The sequence below is a fragment of the Furipterus horrens genome, unplaced genomic scaffold (genome assembly GCF_987537825.1).
Source record: "Furipterus horrens unplaced genomic scaffold, mFurHor1.1.pri manual_scaffold_5, whole genome shotgun sequence".
Lineage (NCBI taxonomy): Eukaryota > Metazoa > Chordata > Mammalia > Chiroptera > Furipteridae > Furipterus > Furipterus horrens.
Genome location: NW_028327175.1, coordinates 185,303,948 through 185,308,959, shown reverse-complemented (window position 1 = coordinate 185,308,959; position 5,012 = coordinate 185,303,948). Strand labels below are relative to the sequence as shown.

The 5,012-nt window shown below is 37.9% G+C and overlaps 1 pseudogene; it reads right to left on the bottom strand.

Annotated features, from left to right (window-relative positions):
* Window positions 1–680: 680 nt before the first annotated feature.
* On the bottom strand, window positions 681–1,118 carry LOC150010604 (cytochrome c oxidase subunit 6B1 pseudogene; annotated as a pseudogene).
* Between the last annotated feature and the right edge of the window lie 3,894 nt (window positions 1,119–5,012).

The window sequence follows — 5,012 nt, the reverse complement described above, 5'->3', positions numbered from 1 at the left end:
CTACCAATGTATAATTTGTGGTAAACCTGCTGCTTGAGCAAAAACATTGGTGTATCTTTTGTACTTGCAGTTTTTATTGTCTGAGTTTGCTTTACCCAAATTCCTACACTCAAAACCATCTCCCCTCTAGACCACTTATTTAAGGCAACCTCCCTTCTGGACCATAGCCTCTTCAAATTTACCTTGGGCAATGCTGACATATAACCATTTTTATGGGCAACGTTTAGACTTCTATATGCACCATTTTGTACATGATCTCTCTGGAAGAGCACAATACATCTTTGTTGGCAAACACCATATTCTTTCTGCCTATGTATTCTTGTGTGAATCTGGTGAATAGGAAAGCATTACTGTTCATTTGTTTCCACTCTTAATTCCACTTACTCCTGATTGAGAAGTAAAAATGTCTGGGTTACGTTGGAGGGTCCTCTCCATACTCCAAAAAAAAAAAAAAAAAAAATGTCTGGGTTAGATATTGTCGAGAATACCAAGTAAATACCATGTTTAAGGCAACTATTTGTATATTCCTTATTTGTTTGATTCTCTAAGTTTACTCATCTACTTTTATCCTGGCTAACTTGAAAAAGTAGAAAAACATGAAAATATTCAACACCATATATGTAGGCAAAATTCTTTTTTTCAATATTATTCTTTCAGTTATTTTTTTTTCTTATGCTTTTCCAACAAGTATTTATTATTAGTTAAGCCATGATTCAGGATCCTAGGGTGGGATGTACCCAGGTCCCCCTTCATCTCGCTGGGAGAAAGATGGAAGACAGAGGACAGGTGGGGTGCAGCCAGTTCAGATCTTCCCAGGAAACATGCCTTCTGCCCGGCAGTCATCCCAGGTCGACACCCAGGATATGGGGCAAATGGACTTGTACACATGCTGGTACCATTTGCACACGGAGACATCACCCCCTTTAGCATCATTGCCTTCTCACAGCGGTGGAAGTACAAGTAGTTCTGCCAACAATTCCTGGTCTGGTTCTGGTTGGGGAAGAGGCTTTCAAAAGGGGCAGTCTTGTAGTTCTTAATTTTGGTCTTGATGTCTTCTGCCATGTTGCTAACTCCCAAAGACACCCCTGCAGTAGCACACAGCTCAGTGTGACCCTCAACAAAGATGCCTCCATCTAAACGGAAACAGAATTTTCAGTTATTCTTATTTAATTCTAGTAATTCGACATTTTAAAGCCCAAAGTATAAATTCTAAGGTATAATGACAAGAAAACCTTCCTCCCTTATATAAATTTTCTTGTAAGGTTATTTTGAACATGATCTCTCTCTCTCTTTTTTTTTTCTTTTCATAGCTTCACTTACAATTTTTAAAAAGTATATACAGTCACAGCTTGGCTAGGTTATCTACCTCTAAAACTGATTTTAGGAAAACAAAATAGGAAGATTCTCATGAGTTTTCTCCCTCAGCAGGATTACCTGTTTTTCTGCAATGTAACAGCTTTGGAACACAAAGGCATTTGAAATAGGCATCCTTGATACAAATTGCAGATTACTTTCTCATTACTCCTGGCTGTGTACTCCCAAATCAATAGAAATTCATGAGATCTGAAAATTATATCTTGCAGCGCATTTTTTCATTCTGACTTTATTGATAAGGCTATAATCCTTCTGCACCATTTTAGCAAGTTCAGGTGGAAAAGTATTAACATTGACATTTGACAATGAATGTGTTAGGATGGAGAGGCAGAGGAGCTGTAAGGACTCCACAGTCCAATTACCTAGGTCCTCTTTAAGTTTCAGAGACTGTACAAAGCCCATCAGATATTTTACTGAAAATTCCTCCTAATGCTCAATTTGTTTCTATTGCATTTCCCACGTGCAAGGGAACAGACTCATGAAAAAATGGAGAAAAAGTAAAACTCACTGTTTTCCAATTAAGGAATGGCTGATCTAGGTCATCAAAACTCAGAGCTCTGCTATAAAATCCAAGGCTGTTTTGTAACTACAGTGGCCATAGGTTCATTTCTGAACGGCCAATACTGGGTGCTTTATTAAAAATAAAGAGATTCTGGATTTATACAGAACCTTAAGGGTTCAACATGTTCTTGCTGGTTAAAATATAACTCAGAGTAAGAAACCAGTTTTCTTCTTGGTAAACCACTAATCCATGCTACAGGGATTATGATTCCTTCCTTCAACCACCCTCAAGGAGAGGATATTATTAGATTGTCCTTTCTCTGGTGAATTGCTTGAAAATAAGCAATCATTCTTTATATCCTTGTTTAGCCCAGTCACCGTTCGAAATCTAAAATTCCCTGTTTCTACATCGAGATGGATTTTTCCCATATGAATATGGGTCTCCTCTAATTTGGTTTTATTTCACACTTTTCCTCAGTCCCTCAAAATTTACAAGATCTCATAATCTGTCATGAAAATTTCCCATTTCCTTAACTTCTCTGACTGGTCTCTTTTCTTGCTGCATGTAGGATGATGTCCCTTCCCTGAATCCACTGCTTCCCTTGCAGCTCTATAACATTGTTTCTGTTTTTCAACCACCACACTCCATATGCCACACATCCCAGATATAAGATTGCTTCTTGATTCTAGTTGTCATTTCCAGAACTTTCTCCCTCAAAGAACCCCTGTTCTTTTAAAGGGCTTGACACCACACATAACCACCTGCTATGCCATTTTATTTCTGCCATCTACCAACTTTCCAATTTTAGCACCACGTTCTGTTTTTCTTTTGACCCTTAATTTGGAATAGTTCTTGGTAACATTAACAACCAGGGGGATGATCTACTGTAAGTCCTGGGCTCTCATAGTTTTATACTCAACCTCAGGCATTCAGGCCTATACTCATTGCTTAGATAGTAACAGTCATAACTGTACATCTCTCAAAAATTTCAATTTTAACTCTCTCTGAGCACCATCTCTTATATTATATACTCATTTATTGCATTCCATCCCTGATAACAGCTTGACTCCATCTGAATTTCTAATTTATTTATCCTACCATTGTCCACTTTCTCCTATGTGTATACTCATTTTTCCTTTCCCCCAGCTTAGGGTCCATGACCCATCACTATAGTCCCTTATTTTTATATACTTTCATTTCTGTTGCCCCCTTCCCCACCATCACTGTCAAACTCATGAAAGTCCAACACAGCTTAAACCCAGCTCTCTCCCTCCTCTCTTCTTGACCCCATAAAGCTGTGTCTAAATAAATCACACAACTTTATTGCTAAGATGCAATTAAAATTTGTGGCAGCAAGTTTAAGGGAGGACTCAAAACTGCACAGAAATGCCCACATACTCCTAGTCAAATCACTCCAGAATGTTTCACTTGTCTTTTTTCTTCAAGCCCCACTCTGAGTGAAGAATTTGTCACTAGAAAATAATCAGGATTGTCTGTCTTTTATCTGAATCTACTAATTCATACTCTGCATATTTTTTCGTCTTTTCTTTTATCATCAGGTGTTGTTTTCATAAATTCTTTTAATCTTGAAATTGTTTGTATATGGGGAATGTCCTCTACCCTATGACTCCAACTGTGTCTCTGTCTCTAAGGTTAGCCCATGAGTTTCAGGACAATTTCCCCAGTGCCCTGGCCACATTCCGTAGGAGCTCTTAATAAGAGCATCTTCACAGCCTGCCTCGTCTACTATTCTTTAAACCTTAAAAGACTTTTCAGCATTACAGTGTACCTCCTCCCCATTGAAAAGACATTCTCATTAATGCTGAGCAATTTAACAATATTTATGAAATAAGATTTCTAGCTGCATCTATTTACCTAGTAAATAAAAAATATCAATGATATACACTAAGACAGATAAATGGAAAGAAAGGAAAAAAGAGAAAAAGAAATCATGGAATTATTTGATATATAATGGTAAAAATTTGGAAGCAACTTAAATGTCTATTAAATAATATTTTATCCTCCAAATGAAGATGAAGAGATGCTATTAATATCCAAATGTCTTTACTATGTAATATGAAGGATAATATTATATATATACACATACATATATATGCATATGTGTATGTGTATATGTGTGTGTGTGTGTGTGTGTGTGTGTGTATATATATATATATATATATATATATATATATAATCATTCAGTTTGGGCTCTATAACTTTTGTCCCCAAATACATCTGTGCCATTAAAAAATCAGAGTGAGAGAAACTGAGAAAAAAAGAAAGAAAGAAAGAAAAGAAGAAAGAAAGAGAGGGGAGAGAGAGAATATTAAAATTTTGAATGGGCTGGAGGAGAAAGAAAGGAAAGCAAGGAAATAAATGAACAAATAAAGCTGGTAAAAGATAAAATAGGTAGAATACAGTTCAAAGGGTTTATCAAGAAGGCTGTAACCCAATCCCATCCAACCAACCCCATAATGTTGTCCCTGAGGTGTAATTCATCAGGGACTCAGGAAGTCACTGGCTTAGCTGTTAGCCATGGCAAGGGCTCTAATGCTGTGAGTACTGTCTCTCATTTACCTGGGCCTGAGGGCCTCCTGGGAGGAGTTTACTTGTGGGTTTCACCTCTGAGATGCTGATTCAGTAGAGCTGAATTGGGGTCCAAATGATTCTGGTAGGGATATTCATTTAGGGGCACGCATCGCAAACATATCAATTGGAAAGGCAACATCATTGAGGAACCCCTATAATCCCTCAGTAAATACTATGGAGTTTCAAATATATGCATGAGGGGCTTTTCACTGTCACTGATGGTTTGGGAGTGAAGAGGTGAATGTGTCACCTTATGTCTTCTCTCCTAAGGGAATTATGCCCGTGGACAGCTGTCTATCCTACCTGCTTTTAAAACCTCACCTGACCTTAGGCCGGTGTGTACTGAGTCTGAAAGCTCCATTTTTATTCATCAGTTTGCATGTTACTCTGTCTCCTCTCTTCACCCTCCCTCAGCAAAGGTGCTCATTTACTGACAATGCATGCAAGCAGATCAGGCTGGATTTTGTGAGCTGAAACCTACTTTCCTTCCCTGGAAGATGTTCTAAAACAGGGTACACAGGCGAAGAGCATTAGCATCTGGTCT